A 23,027-nucleotide genomic window follows, 5' to 3' on the forward strand; every position below is an offset into this window, starting at 1 on the left:
ACAATTGACCTTTAAAGACCAAAATCACAATCTTAGTTCGAACATTGATTTTTTCTTCCAAATACTATCGAATTAAGTGTGTAATCAATAAAATATGAGAACTAATAATTCGATAATATAATCTTAATGTTACAAAGCCTACTTCACGTCAATTAAGTTGGAGAGTGTTGTTGAATAGTATCCGATGAATCCACGAATAACGCATCTTTGTCTCCGTAGTCCTCAATATGCACATCAACAATCTTAATTATTAAGCCGCCTAGCTATGCCATATATTAATTTCAAATTTATGAACTTTGGGGTTGCATGCAAGAAAAAGTATATTTTAAATATACTAAGGGTACATTATATATGTATGGAAGGTACTTTCAATATAAAAATAATGTATTTTTAATATATTAAAAATGTATTTGATATTCATGATCCATACAATTATGTGGAGCATCGTTCACACAATGATTTGCCAGTAGAAATTGAAATATAAATAAATAAATAAATAAATAAATAAATAAATAAATAAATATATATATATATATATATATATATATATATATATATATTATAAACAGTCAGTGGAAATTATTATCATTATTATTATTCTAATTATTACTATTATTGTTAATGTTATTGTTATTATAATTAATAATATTATTATGGTATTGTGAAAATTAAATGTTGATTATCATCATTTAATTTTCACAAGATCATATGGCTTTATTATATATAGGATTATATAATAAAAAAAAAAAAAAACATAAGGCCATAATTCTACCACTTCTCCCACATCGGTGGGAGAAGTGGCAGGGGGAGCCTTGAGGCTCCTATAAAAGGGGGCCTCAAGGCTCAGGAAAATTGTCGCTCGGGTTGCTTGCCCAACGAGGGGTAAGCGATCAGCAAACAACGAGTCTCATTAATTGAGGTCTGTTGTTCTTCTATGAGTAACTTTTTTCATAGTATGGTGCATTTTACTGAAAGAAGTCCCCAGAATGTAAACGCTGCTGTTAGTAGGGTTTACCATTTCAGCGATCGACAGTCCCGTCCATTGCTCTTTCACAAAACCTGCTGTCATTCCCTACAGTCGATTTGCCGCCTGGTGTGATGCACGGCGGTAGCCTGCATCTTGACTCATGCCTTTGACCTTGGGTTTCTTCACCTTCACTCCCCAATCCATAATTTTCCTGGTACTCTTTCATCCCTGTCATTCAAATAACGTAGTCATATTTATGATATTTGTAAATGAACAATTTTCTGTTTTCATATTCTGGGTCTGGTTGTGTTCTATCCATGGCCAAACAACTTGTATACTTTACTCTAAATATAATGTTCCATGTTTCTAAAATCATAAGGAGTATTACATTAATGATAATTGTAATGAACGTGGGTTGTTTGTTGATTGTGCCCTTGTTTTAGTATATTCTATGTAATTTCAGATTCAAAATTTTCAGTTAAAGGCTACAAGTGGAACAACTGTGGATGCTGTGGCTCCCAAGATTTTTAGCTAGGGCTTCAGAGAATTGGAAAATTGTGATGCTTTATGATGGTGCGTTCCCACTTTGTATGCGTGAGGTCTCTCTTTATACAATTCCCTTTTTGTTTGTTATTATATGTTAATGTGTACTCTGTCTTCATGCCACCATTTTTCAGGTGTAATACATACAGTTTGCAACCCAAACTCTGAACTTGGAGGAGAAAGGAACAATATTGCTTCTTTATCTCTCTTTCTCATAGAAGGTATCAAATTCCTGCATTAGCCCTTAAGATCAAATGAAAATTCTTTTCCTTCTCTCTTTTGTTGTTTCTTGGGCAAGATACAGGCATCAATGAAATTCAGTAATACTAATTGAATTCAATGGACTTGTTTTAAATTAGAAGTTTTTGAGTTGTGCCTTGGAATTTAATATTTACCAATATTTCTTGTAGAATGATAGTGTCTATAGGAAAATAGGGTCACTTTGGGATAAGTCCCAGAGTGACATTGGATAGTGTTGGGCATGTAAGGTAAAACTTATATTTGGATTTGAAGGCATGATATTGTAAATAACTGTATTTCTTTATACGTATGAGATTTATGAGTCATTATTGTGAGAGTGTTAATGTGTTGTGTGCAAACATGTTACTTTGTTACTTTGTTATGTTCTCTCAAAACTTGAAAGGTTAGGTGAATTTGCATGTGTGGCCCTGCCTAATATATTACTCTGTATTTATTCTACTTAAGGAAAAACTAAGATACATATAGTATAACTCTTTTTCTTGGGTTCTTTTTTTTTTTTTCTTTGTTATTTTTGATGCTTTTTCGTTTGTATTCTTTGCATTAATATCCTTTTTTAAATTGTTCATTTTGTTTTTATTTAATGTTCTTTTTAATAATATATTTTCATAGTTCATTTTATATTCAGTATTTTATATCTTCATAACTCATTTTCAATTTTCTTTTTATATTTTTAATAACGTAATTTTATTTTTCTTTCAGTTTAATCTTTTTTATTTTATTTTATTTTATTTTATTTTATTTTTTAATTCTTTTAGTTTCTTAAGTTTTTTTTTATGCTTTGAAAAACTAAGATCCATATAGCATTACTCTTTTTTTCCTTATTTTTTATGCTTTTTCGTTTGTATTCTTTGCATTAATTTCCTTCTTTTTTTAAAATTGTTCATTTTGTTTTTATTTAATGTTCTTTTTTTTTTATAATATATTTTCATAACTCATTTTCAATTTTCTTTTTGTTTTTCATTTTTTCAAGTTTTTTAAAATTTTAAAATGATTTTCAGCATTTTAAACTCTTATTAGTTTTTAAAAAGATTTTCATATTTTCTAAGTTCATTTTATAATTTTGTATTTTTATATTTTTAGTAACTTATTTTCATTTTCCTTTCAGTTTAATCTTTCTTTTGTTCATTTTTAATTTTTAAAAAAATTCTTTTAGTTTCTTAAGTTTTTTTTTATGCTTTTCATTTTTTTTTCCCTTTTGGATAATTTTTTTTTCATAGCTCATTATGTTTTTTGGTGTTCTTTCTACTTATTTTTAGTGTTGTGTTTTTTCGATGTTTATTGTACAATTTAGTACTTATATTTCTTAATATAATTTTTTCATGCATTTTTAGTGTTTTCAAGTGCTCTTTGGGTTTTAAAGATTATTATTTTTTATGTTATATTTTATATCTACTTTTTAATATGGTTTTTCTTTCTTTATTTTGGTTCTTTTATCTTCGTAATTTTTATGTTTTTTTTTTTATTTTTATTCTTTGAGTTAATTTTTTTTTTAAGTTGTTATTTAGCATTAATTCATTTTCTTTTTGTTTTTGGTTTTGAGTTAGTTTTAGTGTTTTTTCAAGTGGCCATTTTAGTTTTTAAAAGATTTTTTGCATTTTTAATTGTTCTTTTTTGTTTTTAAATTGTTTTCATATTTTTGAAGTTGAGTGTTAGAAAAGTATTTTCAACTTGTCTGTTCTGTTTTGTATATATTGGGGATTAATATGACTACATGGAATACGCAAGCTACTATGTTATCTAGTCACATTGCTGAGGATTAATAAGACCAATTCTTTTCCAATTAATTAAATTCCTGTTAATATTGCATTACTGACCAGCATATACAAGTGAATGGTTACTATTTGCTGTATATGTGTATTTTTTTTTTCCCCCCCCTCCCTTATGGATGTTGTTCGTTAAATTTTGCAGGCAATGTCTGAAGTGCGTTAAATTTTGTGATGAAGTGAAAGCACATTCCTGATAGATCCGGTGGGGAAAGTGGTGAACCAACAGGGCTTTTCAAAGATTTGCTTATAGTTTAAATGATTTTAAGAAAGAAATGCCAAGATACTTCATGATCAGTGGCTAATATCTATGCTCAATTAATTTTATTGACTGTGTCCAAGAGTTGTTACCATTGCAGATGATGGAGGTTTTGCCATTTCAGTGATGCCAGGGCAGCGGAAACCCTACCAAATTATAATATTTAGGTATTATTTTTCACAATGTGGTGAATTTGCATGTGTGGCTTTGCCTAACATATTACTCCGTGTTTATTCGTTTGTATTTTTTGCATTAATTTCCTTCGTTTTTTAATTGTTCATTTTGTTTTTATTTTACGTTCTTTTTTCATAATATATTTTCATAGTTCATTTTATAATTTATTTTTATGTTTGTAATAAATAATTTTAAGTTTTCTTTTTCTTTTCGTTATTGAGTTATTCTTAGTGTTTTTTTTCAAGTTTCTTTTAGTTTTTAAAATGAGTTTTCAGCATTTATTGCTTTACATTTTTGTCCCTTTTGGATAGTTTCTTTCTTTTTTTCATAGCTCATTATATTTTTTTTGGTGTTCTTTATACTTATTTTTTGTTTTGTTGTGTATTTTCAATGTTTATTTTATAATTTAGTACTTGTATTTCTTAACTTTTCATGTATTTTTAGTGTTTCAAGTGTTTATTTAGTTTTAAAAATTATTTTTATGCAATTTTTTATTTCTAATTTTTAATATGGTTTTTCTTTCACTTTTTTTCATAGCTCATTATATTTTTTTTGGTGTTCTTTATACTTATTTTTTGTTTTGTTGTGTATTTTCAATGTTTATTTTATAATTTAGTACTTGTATTTCTTAAGTTAACTTTTCATGTATTTTTAGTGTTTCAAGTGTTTATTTAGTTTTAAAAATTATTTTTATGCAATTTTTTATTTCTAATTTTTAATATGGTTTTTCTTTCATTTTTTGGGTTCATTTCTCTTTGTAGTTTTTATGTTTTAGTTTTAAAAATTATTTTTATGCAATTTTTTATTTCTAATTTTTAATATGGTTTTTCTTTCATTTTTTGGGTTCATTTCTCTTTGTAGTTTTTATGTTTTTTATTTTTTATTTATTTTTTATTATTCTTTGCATTATTTTTTTTAATTTGTTCATTTTGTTTTTATTTAGCATCAACTCATTTTCAATTTTTATTTTTGTTTTCGTTTTCGTTTTTGAGTTAGTTTTAGTGTTTTTTCAAGTGGCCATTTTATTTTTTTTTTAAATGATTTTTTTTTTTTTTGCATTTTTAAGTGTTCTTTTTAGTTTTTAAATTGTTTACTATTATCATAGTTGAAACTATAGTTCCCCATTACATTTGATATGAACTTAAAAGTATCTTCTCTACTTTGCAGGAGCAAGTCCAAAAGGCCACACGTAATGCTTCCTCCTTCCTATTCCAACTGGTTTTGGGCTTTCATTTCTGTGTTTATACTTTTGTGATTCCAGCACTGTTGCATTGCTTGTTTCTTTTCCTCATTTTGCATACAGGCACTACCTTCTAATGAGGTGAAAGGTTTATAGAATGTATTGAATATTATGGTAGTAAAGTTTGGTTTACATTATGATTTTAAGCGTTATTTGTTTTTAGTTTTACTTTTAATAATAATATGGTTTTTTCCTTCATATTTTTGGGTTCTCTTTATTTGTATGTTTTTTTTGTTTTTTATTACTTGACTTAATTTTTTTAATCGTTCAATTTTATATATTTTTGGTTTTAACTGTTTTTTTTTTTTTATACATATTTTTAGTTTTCATACATATTTTTCAAAGCTCATTTTATAATTTAATATTTTATATTTGTTAACCGATTTTTAGTTTTCCTTCTGTTTTGTTTTTTAGTTTTTTTTTCTTTTTTTTTTTGTTTTAAAATTTGTATTTTCAAAGTTCATTTTATAATTTAGTATTGTTTATTGTTTATAATTTTGATAACCTATTTTCAGTTTTTTTTTTTTTTGGTTTTGAGTTTAATTTTCTTTTTTTCTTTTGGATTTCTCTTTTTTCAGAGACCTTGTATGGTTTTTTAGTTTCACTAGGCCACCTTTATTTTAATTTTATAACTTTTTTATTTCTATGGTTCCCTATGTTATCCAAATAGTTATTACTATTGTAGTCTTTGTTCTGCTTGTGTTTTAAAATTATTTTTTTAAATTTTTTAAATTTTTTTCATTTAATGTTTTTAAATGATTTTCAACATTTTTTCAAGTTTTTTTTTTTTTTTTTTTTTTTTTGCTTGGGTTCTTTTTTATTTATTTATTTATTTATTTATTTATTTATTTATTGTTGTTCTTGTGCTTTTTGTTTTTGTTCTTTTTTTAATTTTTAATTTTTATTTTCATGTGTTACTTTCCCTTTTCTTTATTTGGTATGTTTTTAGCTTTTTAAAATTTTTGTAATACTTTCCATTTTTAGCATTTTTCAAGTGTTTTTTTTTTTTTTTTTTTAAACATCTGCTTCCTTCCTTCATGTTTTCTCTATCAAACTGTTCATTGATGACCACTAGACTGATTTCTTTGTAAAGTAGATCGACCTTGTGACAGTGAGGGCTAGTGGGATGGATGGATCATCAATTTCTTCTCCCATTTTTCACCCACATCAAGGTGTACAAAGTCAAGCCTGAACCAGCTGACAGGAGGAGTGGAACTTTAATCAGTTGCTTGCTTCATTGTTAATGGCTGCATCTTCTTTCCTTGCTCTGGTTGACTTCTTTTAGGACCAAGGTTTTGCTGGTGAAGTTGAGGCTTTCCTTCTTTTTTTTTTTTTTTTTTTTTTTTTTTTTTTTTTTTTTTTTTTAAATAAATAATTTCTAGAAGCAGCAGGGTTGAGAGATTTGAAGACTCCAGGCTACTCGCTTACGGATCTCGATCTCTTTTTCAAGTTTCCAAAGGCAACATCTTCTAGTCAAGTGAGTTGTAATCCTTTATGTCATTGTGGCCAGAGATTGAAGAATCCTTCATGAACGAACTAAAATCCCGGTGAGTGTTTAAACCAAACACCTATATCCCATAAAAAATTTCATTATTTACTTCATCTCCAATTCTAGTAGTGGATTTATGGGAACATTATCTTCTGTTATGTCCTTTACTCTTGGAGAGAGAGCAATGCAAAGTCACAAACTTCCTTGACAAATGCATTCTATCTTTAGTTAATTCACCACTGGACTTTTTTCTTAATTTCGTAGGTCTTCTAGACTTTGTAGTATATATCTAATGGTGGCAATGTGAGCTCTCTTTCAGTGGTTGGCCACTCCTCATGACCTACTAAAGGGTTGATAGAACCTACATGTCTAAAACAATGTCCAAATTGAGTAGCATTGTTCAACATAATCATATATATATATATATATATATACATTTCTATTCCAAAGCCATATTGCAGAATATAATGTTTGCATGCTATACTAGTGATCTCTCATCTCTTACAATTACAACTTTGTAGTATATATCTAATGGTGGCAATGTGAGCTCTCTTTCAGTGGTTGGCCACTCCTCATGACCTACTAAAGGGGTTGATAGAACCTACATGTCTAAAACAATGTCCAAATTGAGTAGCATTGTTCAACATAATCATATATATATATATATATATATATATATTTCTATTCCAAAGCCATATTGCAGAATATAATGTTTGCATGCTATACCAGTGATCTCTCATCTCTTACAATTACAAGTTCTAAATAAATAAATAAAGGCAAAAGTGTCAAATCGCACCACGAATTAATTGCAATTCTTCATCATGCACCTGCACTTTCATTACTGCCTATTCGATACACAAACCGTCTATTTTTTCCAATTTGTCTTTTTTACAGGTTTCCCTGTAAACTTGATGACATGGGGCAGGTCTTAATCCGACGTGGAGGCTAGGCTAATTTGTAGAATTTATGGTTCATTCTCGTCTTCTCCCTTTTGCACACGCACTGCTCATTGTTTTTTGACGGCATAATCAACCACAACTATCTCTTTCGACGAAGTAGTGGTGTCCGACGAAGATATCATCTTCCTCCAATTCATCACGAGTGAGAGTAAACATGGAGTACGAGCCTAGTGTTTATTGTACTTGTGGATTGAAAGCTCATATTTGCACAAGTAGAGAGTCTGAAAGCAATTCTTTGGGTGTCAAAGGTGGAAGGTACGTAGTTGTTGAGCCAATTTTGAATGAATTTTGGTTTTTTTTTTTTTTTTTTTTTTTTTTTTTTTTTTTTTTTTTTTTTTGTCGGAAAAGCAATTCTTAGGGGTCGTTTACCAAAATGGAAAAATGGAAAAGATTTTCCAGAAAAACAGAGAATTGGAGAGATAGAAGAATGGAAAATGAAAAACTTGTTTACTAAAATCATCTCTCCATTTGTCTAACTCCTCTCTATTTTTCAACTTCATGTACAATTTTGGAGAAAGGAGAATTGGACTTCTCCAAATGGAGGAGTGAAAAATTATACGGGTGAACAGTGCTGGGTGAGAGAGGTCTTTGTATCGAATCCTGCTGTGCGCCTCTAACTTGTTTTTATCCTTTTATTTGCTAAATTCGCTTGTACTTCTCCACGTCTGACATGTTCTTCTCATTTTCTTTGCTAAATTCGATTATTATTATTATTATCATTATTTTTGTTGTAGAAATGTACAAATTATATATGGGATGATTGTATTTAATAAAAATCAAAAAATTAGAGAAATGAAAAATTGGAGGAATAGAAAATAAAAATTAGAAAAAATAGAAAATTGGAGAAATGGAGATGGAAAATTGGAGAAATGGAGAATTAGAAATGGAAAAACAAAGAAATGAAGTAAACGGCCTTTTATAAGGTTTACGATTTTTTTGGTTTAAAATTTTCAGCTTTGAATTTATTATATTCTTGAAAAAATTTTCTTGGATACATGCTGAGAGCACTATATTCATGCTCCATTCCAAGAATATAATAATGATTCCACCTTTGGATTTATGGTAATTGGAATTTATTTTTTTTGACTTAAAATTTTTAGCTTTGGATTTATTAAAATTGTATTGTTTGTCTAAGATGGAAATGGTTATGGCTTCTTCCGTTGAAAGGATGACAGTGCAAGGAGGGGCGAAGGTGACCATGAACAACTAAAGAAGCTGGTGGTGTCTATGAGGGGTGAACTAGAAGGGTTGAGAGAACTAATTGTAAATGAATATAGTGCTCTGAAAAAAGAAAACGAATTGTTAAGGATAGTTCTCTTAGTTGTAATTGTTGTGCTTGTAGCAAGAATGTTAAGTTAACAAGTAATGGTTTAAGATTGTAATGAAAATTTGCCAGTTTCATTTTCCAGTAAGCATTTGTGTATGTTCAGTTTTCAGTGAAGTCAAAAGGCCTTAATTGTTTAAATTTGGCTAAGTATGGCTAAATTTGTTTACTGTCAAAAATGGCTAAGTATGGCTAAATTTGTTTATTTCCAAAAATGAGTAAGTAAATTGTCAAAATACATAAGTTTTCATTCACTGTAAAAAATATATAAGTTTTCATTCATGGCCAAAATACATAAGTTTTCAAAATGATGCTTAAAATGAGTAGCCAAAATACATTCATCAAAATATACCAAATCGACATTGGCAGTAGATAGTTAAATCAGTAGTCAAAATGCCTAAAATCAGTAGCTAAAATACATTCACCAAATATGCCTAAATGGACAATGCCAAACAACCTAGTCAAATATGCAACTCTTCACTGTTCTGTGCAATCTACAAATATAAACAAAAGATTAATATCATAATCAAATACTCATAGAACAAATATCAAATATACAAACACGGTTAGCTTAATGTAATTACCTGAGATTCCAAGACTGCTTTGTTGAGATAACAGTCCAACACCATCACTTTGAGCAGCCCTCCCTCTTTCTATTTCAGCAATAGTAGCCCTTCCTCTTCCTCTTTCAGCACTAGTAGCCCTTCCTCTTATTTTTACAGCACTAGAAGCCCTCCCTCTTCCTCTTTCAGCAATAGGAGCTCTTCATCTTTCTCTTTCAGCAATAGAAGCCCTCCGTCTTCCTCTTTTAGCAATAGTAGCCCTTCTTCTTCCTCTAACAGCCGTAGAGGTACCAACATCAGTTGCTCCTTGTTGGCTTGACAAACTAGGACAAAATCTTTTGTTGTGTCCTTTACCCTTGCATAGTTGACAGGTCATGATCTTTCATTTCCTTGACAACTTTCTAACCTCTGAACTTAATTTGTTTTTGTCCTTGTTCTTTTCATCATCTTCAACCTTTTTTTTTTGGGCCTGCCAGTCATCTTCCTTGGAACTAGAGCATGTATCTCATCTCCTTCAGTTCTTGGTCAGAATTGCTCTCCATTTATAGGCTGTATTACATGCTCATATGTCTTCAAGTAGACATCCTTAGTGTACCATTCATGGATGTACTGATCTGGTTGATGCCCCTTGTGAAATATGGCACAAATTGAATGAGGACATGACACCCCAGTCAACTGCCAAAGTCTACAGGAACAAGTCCTCAACTCCAAGTTTATCTTGAATTGAAATCTACCCCTTTTGACCTCATATCCATCAACTCCATTGAAGATGACTTCCCAATCTGCACTGCCAAGTATATTTTCATTCAACTTCTTGAGGACATTTGTGCCAAAATTCCCACTCCATCTCTCTGCAATTGCTTTCTTCTTAGCAATCATCTTCATCACTGCAACTCTTATATCTTCAAGCATTGGAATAATGTTCTTTGACCTTGCTGCCAACAATGTCCTGTTGTATGCCTCACTTAAATTGTTGTTAACCATGTCACATTTTACTTCTTCTTTGAAGTAAGCTTTGCACTAGTTATGCATTGGGTACTTGCTCATGTCATGAAGTGCCCTAGCATCTACCTTCTCTAGATCTTTTAACTTCTCAGCTAGTAGTGCTTTATTTGGAGTCTTTGCAATCTGTCAAAAATGAGTTTTTATGACCTTTCCCTTTGTGCTTCTTACTCCAATTGGCATGCACATGCCTAGCACAGTTTCTATGCTCAACCCTAGGGAATACTTCTTGTATGACATTAGATAAACCCTGCAAAATCATATTTAATGTTAGCAACAGATTAAGTCTTATTAACATATTTAAAGAAGTACAAAATTGAGTGATGGCTTGACCTTTTGTTGATCACTCGTCAATGTCCATTAAGTATTGTCCACTATTTTGAGGTCTGACTTGAGAAGATCCAGAAACCATGTCCAAGAAGAGCTGTTTTCAATCTCCACTACAGCCCAAGCTATTGGGTACATTTGATTATTCTCATCTCTACCAACAACTGTGAGGATTTCACCTTTCAATTTGTCTTTTAAAAAACAGCCATCTAGTCCAATAAACCTCCTACACCCCTCTAAAAACCCCTTCTTCATGACATTAAAACAGACATAGATCCTATGAAATACCATAGGTGAAGTAGGAACAGTCATGGTTGTTTGAATCTTCACTGTACTGCCTGGATTCGAATTCAAACACTCTCGAGCGTAGTCCCTAAGCTTTTTGAATTGACTCTCATAACCAATATCCAACTTCTTCAGAATCCCATTCACTGCCCTTCTACACATACGGACACTCACATTAATGTTCATCTTAGAGTTAATGTCTCTACTTAACTCAGAGTATCCAATTGTTGGATTTTGTCTCACATTTTCTTCAAATTTCCACTCTAGCCACTTTTGATTAACTATCCCTAATGTGAATTGATTGTTGCATTTATGCTCCAACATAATTGCTTTAACTTGAAAACACTTGGTTATTTCTTCCCACCCAGCACTTACATGAAATGCACAACCCTTTCCAAGACACTCAACCCTCACATACCTTAGCTGATTTTTTTCCCAAAATAAATCTCTTTTGGTGTGAACAGCATAACTTATCATAGCAAGCTTGAATTGGACATTATCATCAAAGTACATACCTAATTCAATAAAGGGAGGATCAGATTTAGGGTTGTACTTAGGGTAATTGTCATTGTACTTTGATTGAACCTCAACACCTTCCTCATTCTCCAAATCTGCCTCAACTGTTGGTGGATCTTGGGAATCATAGTACACATAATCTCCCTCTGCTTCTAAAGGATTTATAGGTGCTGGAACATACTGTGGTATAGGGTCAGGATCTACTCTAACTTTTCTCTTTCTCTTCACCCTTGTAGTCTGCTCACTAAAATTTGAGTCATGCCCACTGCCACTACTTAAATGCTCACTTCCATTGCTTATATTAGTGTCATAGTCAATGTAAAAGTCACTACCAAATCCAGAATCTTCACCCCCACCTTCCTCAACATCTAACTGTTGTTCTGCCTCAAATGTAGCCCCCCCTTCCTCACCTTCAGATGCAGCCCCACCCCTAACTCTGCCTCAAATGTAGCCCCCCCTTCCTCAGCTCCTAATTGAGCCTCAACTTCATATGCAGCCCCACCTCCTAACTCTGCCTCAGGTTGAACTCCAGGCCCAGGTAAACATAAACCAACCACATCAGGCTCATCTACCCCATGTTCCACATAAATCTCACACCTTTTATTTTCACAAGCAATCTTACCTAAGTGTATACTACTAGCATCATTATTTACTAGTTTTAAAACTGTAAAGGGTTCATTGGTCAACTTATAAGTCAGAGATGTTATTTTCCCATATCTTTGGTTTGTTATATACTTTACTAAGTGTGGATAGCATATAACATCAGGGTCCATAGTCACTACCTCTGTCTCCCCATTCAAATATTTCAACCTAGGCTTTTGCACGAAATTGCCACCATGATGAATAATTAATTCCACAGTTTCATTCATCCTGACAACACAAATGCAATGCACATCTAACATAAAAGCATTGCCACACTTTAAACAGACAAAAGCTTTGAACAAATGCAGTTTTCAACTGTGATAAGTAAGAGTAAACATATGCAGTCCTGCCAACAATGTCCTGCCACTTTATCAAAAAAAAGTAAACAAATGTAAGACAACACTTTAGCAAAGCATATACAAAAATGCAGTATACATGGACCCCACTACATCAAAATCAATAATGAATTAAAGCAAAAGCAACAACAACATGGACCACACCGCATTCAAATCATATTCAAAGCCAATCAAAGCAAATTCAAAGCATATTCAGAGCATATTCGCATAAGAAAACATTATAACAGTGTACATTGTTCTACATATACAGCTACTTCGAATTAGCTTAGTCTTCCTTCGCAAATATTGCCTTCGAATGCCAGACACTTTTCCTTCGTCGTCCAATGGTAGTTGCGATGTATGGGATGCCGTATTGGTGTCGCCAAGCTTAGGGATTTAGGGTTTGGGTGGTAGAACGGGTGATTGAATGGTTTCAGATCTCTCTTTGCGTCGTCGATTTCAATTTAGGGTTAGTGAATTAGGTTTCAATTTGGGTTAAATTTAGACAATTGCTGAATTGGCTGCAACCTCTACAACATAAAACACGTCAATAGCATAACACATCCACATCATCAACACATTACCTACAACTTGCATGCAACCTGTAAAAAAAAAAAAAACTAATTGGAAAAAAATAGACGGTTTGTGCATCAAATAGACAGTAATGAAAGTGCAGGGTGTGGGATGAAGAATCACAATTAGTTCGTGGTACGATTTGACACTTTTGCCATAAATAAATAAAATTCACCTTGTGTTGACCTTTATACATTCCCCTAATTTCAAAAATAATATCATCACTTTAATGCCCTATATACCCTCCAGCTTGCTTCTCAAGCACTATAGTTGGGTATATGGTTCCGTTCCACTTCGCCTACACTCATAAAGTCTAACCATTGTTTTTTTTTTTAATGATCTCCAAGCAATTAATCATTGCATTACTTAACTAGCATATCACAATGTGAATTGCAAAAAAAGGAAAAAAAAAAAAAAAAAAAAGATCTAGATCACTCTTGATAGGTGTTTATCAGCCAACCATGTAAATACATCCTTATCTATTTCTCTCAAATGTTGCATAGCTTTTATGAAAGTGTTATCTATGATAGTTCTAGTTGCTACCCAAAGTGCATCCTTTAAACTTTAAGCATTTTCCAATGTACCTAGCAATGTTATCATATAAATTCTTGACACAAAATCTATGTCTAACCCCAAGTATGATAGCCTGAAATGCAATAATCAAGGTGTTTTTTTTTTTTTGTTTTTTTTTTGGCTTTTCAGGCATACAAGTCAACTCATGATCTATCAATTTAGATATCTCTTTTCAGCTTTTATAAAACAAAAAATAAGAAATCTTTACTTTCAACATATGTTATAGGGAATATTCCATCCTAGATCAAATATGGACTTGAGCAACTTGAATATTTGAAACTTTTTTAGGTTAAAAATCTATTATTGAAGTCGATGTTATTGTAAGTTATGCTCAAAGACAACGATTTTTAACCGTTGTTTTATATATATCAAAGATAATGGTTAAAAAATTCTTGTCTATTGAGTATAGTTGAAGTTGGTGTTGTTGTAAGTTTCCTTAAAAAAAAATGGTTTTTAACCGTTGTTTTATATATCAAAGACAACTGTTAAAAATCGTTGTCTGACTGTTGTTGTAAGTCACGTTCAAAGACGATGATTTTTAACCGTCGTCTTTGATATATATATATATATATATATATATCAAAGACAACGGTTAAAAATCATTGTCTATCGATTATTATTAAAATCAATGTTGTTGTAAGTCACGCTCAATGACAACAGTTTTTAACTGTTGTATTATATTTCAAATACAACGTCACAACGGTTAAAAATTGTCGTATTTTGTCTCACATTCATAGACAACGGTTTAAATATGTTGTCTTTATTCATAACGTTAATGGTTTTGAACTGTTGTTGATTAGGTATTTATTATTATGACAACGATTTAAAATTAAACAATATTATGTTATAATCAATAACTTTGATATTTAATTAAAAAAAAAATATTGCACAAAAAAAGGTAATAGACAATGTGTGAATATAATCAATTGATGAATTTGAATGTAAAGAATTTTTACATTGGAGAAATATAAAGACAATATAACTAATAAAATTATTTCTCTTAATTAATTTATTAATAATGAATTATTTTTTTAATAAAGACATTGTAGGGACAATGTAGCAAATATAATCAATTGATGAATTTGAATATAAAGAATTTTTATATTGAAGAAAAATAAATACAATATAACTAATGAAATTATTTCTCTTATTTAATTTATTGATAATGGATATTTTTTTTGTGAATAAAGGCATTGTAGACACATAATTCTAAATTAAAAAATGATATGTATTATTTATTGTTGTAGCTACTAAATTATTATTTTTAATTAATAATAATTTAATAAGAGTAAAATAGAGTACTAATTATGCCAACTTTGGCTACCAGCTCTATTACAATGTAGTATCTGTTCATATACTTTCTCAACCTACTAAAACACAAAGAGCTAATAACGCCTCCACTGAGGCTCGAACTCATAACCTTCCAAATGGAAGTCCAACCCGGGTACCATTATTTCTCTTATTTAATTTATTGATAATGAATAATTTTTTTTGAATAAAGGTATTGTAGACACATAATTCTAAATTAAAAAATGATATGTATTATTTATTGTTGTAGCTACTAAATTATTATTTTTAATTATAACTAGTATTTTCACCCGTGCGATGCACGGAATGAAATTGTTGTAATATATTAAGAATATTTAAATCGATATATAATTATTTAAGAGTTAATTTCACCAGATGTCGCTTATCTTTCCTGACAATTCCAAATTTAATCCTAGATTATAGTTATTCATTGTTACGATTTATTCAATGTTATAATTCTTACGTTAACATTCTTACTATTATTATTAACACTTAATTACTTTTAGATATTATTATTACCACTTATATTGTTATTATTATTATTAATATTATTTGTTTCTTTTCAAGTTCTGTTAGTATATAATGGCCATGAGGCACAATAATAATATAACCATAATTAAATATTCTTGTATTGTATTCCGTGAGTCACAATAATAATATAACAATAATTAAATATTCTTCAATTCTATATTCTTCTAGGATTTCTATTATCATCCTTAATTATTCCCTAATTGACCATAATTAAATAATTTGACCAATTATAAAGAGAGATCATTAAATAATGCACTGGACAATTTTTTAATTAAAAATTTTAAAAATTCATTAATAAAACATAAGGTTCTCATAGTTTTTTCTTATAAACTATTTAATAAAGCATTTTTTTTAAGAATACGGTAGTTTGCGGTGGATAGATCTCGAAAAAACATACGCGATTTCAAAAAAAAAAAAAATTGTCCAAAACAGAAAACCGAGTCAAAAGTTATGCCTTTCTGAACTTTTGACACTTTACAACTTTAAAAAAAAAAAAAAAAAATTAATCGCCGGTTCAACCGGCGAGGTGGCCGCGGAGGAGGCCGATTTCGGCATTCCTCGCCGCCGTTAGCGGCGCGATTTTTGCAACACTGATATATAAAATATATATATAGATTAGAATAAGGATAGTATTACACAATTTTATAATATTATAATAGAATTTTAACGGTAGAAATCAATATATTTTATTAGGAAGAGAGATTTTTGGGAAATGGGAGGGAAGTTAAAAGTTCAAGATTTTGTTTTTATATATAATATAGATATAGATATAGATATAGATATAGATATAGATATAGATAGATATAGATTACAATATGAATTGTATTAAACTAATTTATAATATTATAATAGAATGTTAACCCAGAATTATTGTACGAATGAGAAAGTAGAAATCAATATATTTTATTAGGAAGAGAGATTTTTTTAGGAATTGGGCGGGAAGTTAAAAGTTTTTGAGAATTTGTTTTTATATATAATATAGATATAGATATAGATTACAATATGAATTGTATTACATTATTTTATAATATTATAATGGATTTTAATCCAGAAAGTAGAAATCAATATATTTTATTAGGAAGAGATATTTTTTAGGAATTGGGGGGGGGGGGGGGGGAGTTAAAAGTTCAGGATTTTGTTGTTTTTATATATAGTATAGAAGTATAGATTACAATAGGAATTGTATCACACTATTTTATAATATTATAATAAGAATTATTGTACGAATGGTAAAAGTAGAAATCAATATATTTTATTAGGAAGATAGATTTTTGGAAATTGGGTGGGAAGTTAAAAGTTTGAGAATTTGTTTTTATATATAATATAGATATAGATATAGATTACAATATGAATTGTATTACTCTATTTATAATATTATAATAGAATTTTAACCCAGAATTATTGTACGAATGAGAAAGTAGAAATCAATATATTTTATTAGGAAGAGAGATTTTTTTAGGAATTGGGCGGGAATTTAAAAGTTCAGGATTTTGTTTTTATATATAGTATAGATATAGATTACAATAGGAATTGTATTACATTATTTTATAATATTATATTATAATAGAATTTTAATCCAGAATTGTTGTACGAATGAGAAAGTAGAAATCAATATATTTTATTAGGAAGATAGATTTTTTAGGAATTGGGGGGAAGTTAAAAGTTCAGGATTTTGTTTTTATATATAGTATAGATTACAATAGGAATTGTATTACACTATTTTATAATTTTATAATAGAATTTTAACCCAAAATTATTGTACGAATGGTAAAAGTAGAAATCAATATATTTTATTAGGAATAGAGATTTTTTAGGAATTGGGCGGGAAGTTAAAATTTCAGGATTTTGTTTTTATATATAGTATAGATTTAATAGATTTAATAAGAGTAAAATAGAGTACTAATTATGCCAACTTTGATTGGGATGAGGTTCGAACCTAAGACCTTTAAATTCTTATTAAAATCAATGAGTAAGTTAACGGTGAACTAACAGAAATTAACGGAAAAGATAATATTTAACAGAAAAGTTAACGGAAAATCACATTCATTAAGGATAAATTAGGAAATCTTAAGAAAAAATTAAAATCTGATCAATCTGAGCCATTAATTTGATTAAAAAATTTGACCGTCATTTTTTCTACCCATTATAGGCCTAACTCTCTTGGGGTCTTATTAGTATATATATATATATATATATATATATATATATATATATATATATACCCATTATAGGCCTAACTCTCTTGGGCTCTTATTAGTATAGTAGATTAATAGTCTTTTATTGACTTTCATCATTTTGAAAATATTTAGTGTATATAATTATTTTTGTATGTTAAGGAGTATTATTATTATTATTAAAATTAAAATTATAAATTATAAAATAAATAAAAAATTTAAAAAACATAAGGGGAGCGCTCCCCTTAATTCTACCACTTCTCCCACATCGGTGGGAGAAGTGGCAGGGGGAGCCTTGAGGCTCCTATAAAAGGGGCCTCAAGGCTCAAAAAAGTTATCGCTCGGATTGCTTGGGTAAGCGATGAGCAAACAACGAGTCTCATTAGTAGAGATCTGTTGTTCTTCTATAAGTAATTTTTTCATAGTATGGGGCATGTTTACTGAAACAACTCTCCCAAACGTAAACTCCCCTCTTATTAGGGTTTACAATTTCAGCGTTTTGATTGTACGGATCTTAGTAGGGTTTACAATTTCGGTGATTTGATTAACAGGCCGTCCATCGTTCTTCACGTGCACTTCTTGCCAGCCATTCCCTACCGTCGAATTTGCGCCGTCGCCTGCTCTGATTCCCGGCCGTAGCCTGCATCTTGACTCATGCCTTTGACTTTGGGTTTCTTCACCTTCACTCCCCAATCTTCCTGGTACTCTTTCATCCCTGTCATTCTAATAACGTAGTCATATTTATGATTTGTAAATGAACAATTTTCTGTTTTCATATCCTGGGTGTGATTGTGTTCCATCCATGGCCAAACAACTTATAGACTTTACTCTAAATAGAATGTTCCATGTTTCTAAAAATCATAAAGAGTATTACATTGATGATAATTGTTGTGGGTTGTGGGTTGTGGGTTGTGGGTTGTGGGTTGTGGGTTGTCTGTTGATTGTGCAATTGTTTTACTATATTCCATGTAATTTTAGAATCAAGATTTTCAGTGAAGGCTACAAGTGGATCAACTGTGGATGCTGTGGCTCCCAAGATTTTCAGCTAGGGCTTCAAAGAATTGGAAAATTGAGATGCTTTATGATGGCGCGTTCCCACTTTGTATGCGTGAGGTCTCTCTTTACACAATTCCCTTTTTTTTTTTTTTTTTTTTTTTGTTATTATATGTTATTGTGTACTCTCTCTCCATGCCACCATTTTTCTGGTGTAATACAAACAGTTTGCAACCCAATACCCAAACTCTGAACTTGGAGTAGAAAGGAACAAAATTGCTTCTTTATCTCTCTTTTTGGTTTTTTAATAACGTAGTTTCATTTTTCTTTCAGTTTAATCTTTTTTATTTTTATTTTTTTAAAATTCTTTTAGTATCTCAAGTTTTTTTATGCTTTTCATTCTTTTTTTTTTTTTCTTTTGTATAATTTTTATTTCCATATCTCATTATTATGTTCTTTTGGTGTTCTTTCTACTTATTTTTAGTTTTGTTGTGTATTTTCAATGTTCATTTTACAATTTAGTATTTATATTTCTTAATATATTTTCTCCTGTATTTTTAGTGTTTTCAAGTGCTTTTTTGGCTTTAAAAATTATTTTTATGTTATTTTTTATTTCCACTTTTTCATATGGGCAAGATACTGTCTTTTTCATATTTTCAAAATTATAAAATACGTTCGTTTTCATATATTCAAAGTTCATTTTATAATTTTTAATAACGTATTTTCATTTTTCTTTCAATTTAATCCTCTTTTGTTCTTTTTATTATTATTTTTTATTCTTTTAGTTTCTTAAGTTTTTTTTTTATGCTTTTCATTTGTTTTTCTTTTGGTTAAATTTTTTTTTTTCATAGCTAATTATGTTTTTCTGTTCTTTCTACTTCTTTTTAGTTTTGTTGTGTATCTTCAATGTTTATTTTACAATTAAGTACTTATATTTCTTAATGTATTTTCTAATGTATTTTAAGTGTTTTCAAGTGCTTTTTTGGTTTTAAAAATTATTTTTTTATGTTATTATTAATTTCTACTTTTTCATAGGGGCAAGATACAGTCCTTTTCATATTTTCAAAATTTCAAAATTACAAAAATAAGTTCCTTTTCATATTTTCAACGTTCATTTTATAATTTTGTATTTTTATAATTTTAATAACATATTTTCATTTTTCTCTCAGTTTGATCTTTTTTTGTCCTTTTTTTTTTTTTTTAAATTCTTTTGGTTTCTTAAGTTTTTTTTTTTATGCTTTTCAGTTTTTTTTTTTTTTCTTTTGGATAATTTTTTTTCCATAGCTCATTATGTTTTTTTGGTGTGTATTTTAGTTTTGTTGTGTATTTTCAATGTTTATTTTACAAATAAGTACTTGTGTTTTCAAGTGCTTTTTTGGTTTTAAAAATTATTGTTTATGTTATTTTTTATCTCTACTTTTTCATTGTTTTTCTTTCATTATTTTGGGTTCTTTTATCTTCGTAATTGTTATGCTTTTATTTTTATTTTTATACTTTGCGTTAGTTTTCTTCTTTTTCTTTTTTAAAGTTTTTATTTAGCGTTAATTCCTTTTCAATTTTCTTTTTGTTTTTGTTTTTGAGTTGGTTTTAGTGGCCATTTTAGTTTTTAAATTGTTTTCATATTTTTGAAGTTGAGTGTTTTTCTTTTTGTTTTTGTTTTTGAGTTGGTTTTAGTGGCCATTTTAGTTTTTAAATTGTTTTCATATTTTTGAAGTTGAGTGTTAGAAAAGCATTTTCAACTTGTCTGTTCTGTTTTTGGATATATTGGGGAATAATATGACTATACATGCAATACACAAACTTAGTGTGTTATCTAGTCACATTGCTGAGGATTAATAAGACCAACTCTTTTCCATTTAATTAAATTCCTGTTAATATTGCATTACTGACCAGCATATACAAGTGAGTGTATTTTGTAATGGTTACTAAATCTTCAGCAAAATCAATCTAAACATGAATTAGTGATTACTAATTGCTTTATATGTGTAACCCCCCCCCCCCCACCCCCCACCCCACCCCTCATGGCTGTGGTTCACTTCATTCTGAATAGTTTTGTAGGCAATGTCTCAAGTGCGTTAGATTTTGTGAAAGCACATTCCTGATAGATCCAACAGGGATTTTCAAAGGTTTGCTTATAGTTTAAATGATTTTAAGAAAGAAGTGCCAAAATGCCAAGATACTTCATGATCAGTGGCTAATATCTAATGCTCAATTAATTTTATTGACTGTGTCCAGGAGTTACCACTGCAGATGATGGAGGTTTTGCCATTTCATTGTTGGCAGGGCAGAGGAAACCCTACCAAATTATAATATTTAGGTATTATTATTTTTCACAATGCGGTGAATTTGCATGTGTGGCTTTGCCTAACATATTACTCCGTATTTATTCGTTTGTATTTTTTGCATTAATTTCCTTCTCTTTTAAATTATTCTTTTTGTTTGTATTTAACGTTCGTTTTTCATAATATATTTTCATAGTTCATTTTATAATTTATTTTTATATTTGTAATATAAATAATTTTAAGTTTTCTTTTTGTTTTTGTTATTGAGTTATTTTTAACTTTTTTCAAGTTTCTTTTAGTTTTTAAAATGAGTTTCAGCATTTTGAAGTGTTTTTTTAGTTTCTAAAAAGATTTTCATATTTTCAAAGTTCATTTTATAGTTTTGTATTTTTATATTTTTAGTAATGTATTTTCAGTTTCCATTCAATTTAATCTTATTTTGTTTTTTTTGTTCTTTTTTTTTTAAAAAAAAATTCTTTTAGTTTCTTTAGTTTTTTTTTTTTTTTTTTTTTTTTTTGCTTTTTCTTTTTTTGTCCTTTTGGATAGTTTCTTTCTTTTTTTCACAGCTCATTATGTTTTGTTTGGTGTTCTTTTTACTTATTTTTAGTTTTGTTGTGTATTTTTAATGTTTATTTTACAATTTAGTACTTATATTTCTTAAAGTTACTTTTTAGTGGTTTCAAGTGTTTGTTTAGTTTTAAAAATTATTTTTTATGTAATTTTTTATTTCTGATTTTTAATATGGTTTTTCTTTCATTTTTTGGGTTCTTTTCTCTTTGTAATTTTTATGTTATTTATTTATTTATTTTAATCTTTGCATTTATTTTTTTTAATTGTTCATTTTGTTTTTATTTAGCATCAACTCATTTTCAATTTTATTTTTGTTTTCGTTTTTGAGTTAGTTTTAGTGTTTTTTCAAGTGGCCATTTTAGTTTTTTAAAATGATGATGATTTTTTGTATTTTTAAGTGTTCTTTTTAGTTTTTAAATTGTTTTCATATTTTTAAAGTTTGAGTGTTAAATTGATTGTTTGGGTTATCAGTGTTGCAACCAACTATAGTTCTCTATGTTTTTAAAATTGATATGAACTTAAAAATTATCTTCTCTACTTTGCGGGAGCAAGTCCTGACTTTGCTGTTTACTTGTAGGAATGCTTGCATACTAAAGATTATGTGATAGCTTACTCCATGCTGGGTCGAAAAGGCCACATGTAATGCTTCCTCCTTCCTATTCCAACTCGTTTTGGGCTTTCATTTATGTGTTTAGATTACCTTTGTGTTTCCAGCACTGTTGCATTGCTTGTTTCTTTTCCTCATTTTGCATACAGGCCTTAAGTGATCCAAATTGTTTTTAAAATAAAGGAGTTTAGGTTTTTCCTATTTCTTTGTTCTGCTTGTGTTTTATTAGGTTTTTTAATGTTTTTAAATGATTTTCAACATTTCACAAATAATTTATTTTCCTTTTTTTTTTTTTTTTTTTTTTTGCGTGGGTTGTTTTTGCATTGTTATTCTTGTGCTTTTTGTTTTTGTTTTTGTTTTTTTTTTTTTTTAATTTTCCTGTGTTACTGTCCCTTATTTTTTTATTTGGTATGTTTTTAGCTTTTTATAATTTTTGTATTACTTTTCATTTTTTAGCATTTTTCAAGTAGTGTTTTTTTATGTTTTTTAATAAACTTTTTGTCTGAGGGATGGAAGGCTAAGACACTCTCCCTTGCTGGAAGAAGGGTTCTAGCTCAGAGTGTCCTCTCATCTATCCCTTTCTATTCAATGCAATCAATATGGCTACCAGAAGAGGTCTGCAAGGAAATTGAGAAAGCGGTTAGATATGTTCTCTGGAATGGTGGTAAAGATGGCCGACATGTGCGTGCATCTTGTTAACTGGGAAACTGTCACTTCTAGTCTATAGTGTTGATAAAGGTGGCCTTGGAATTAAAAGAATTAAAGAA

The 23,027-nt window shown here is 29.2% G+C and overlaps 1 long non-coding RNA gene across 2 annotated transcripts in view; it reads left to right on the top strand.

Annotated features, from left to right (window-relative positions):
* Nucleotides 1–22,467, top strand: part of LOC109188406 — a 38,281-nt gene extending 15,814 nt beyond the window's left edge. Inside the window, exons 4-6 of one of the 2 annotated variants that reach the window (XR_002055410.1) lie at nt 20,860–20,927; nt 21,037–21,118; nt 22,231–22,467. This is a non-coding gene — a long non-coding RNA (uncharacterized LOC109188406). Of the gene's footprint in view, nt 1–3,679; nt 3,700–20,859; nt 20,928–21,036; nt 21,119–22,230 lie in introns of those variants that run through there. The other variant, XR_002055412.1, reaches the window with a different exon arrangement.
* Nucleotides 22,468–23,027: the final 560 nt, after the last annotated feature.

This window comes from Ipomoea nil, unplaced genomic scaffold (assembly GCF_001879475.1).
Source record: "Ipomoea nil cultivar Tokyo-kokei standard unplaced genomic scaffold, Asagao_1.1 scaffold1421, whole genome shotgun sequence".
NCBI lineage: Eukaryota > Viridiplantae > Streptophyta > Magnoliopsida > Solanales > Convolvulaceae > Ipomoea > Ipomoea nil.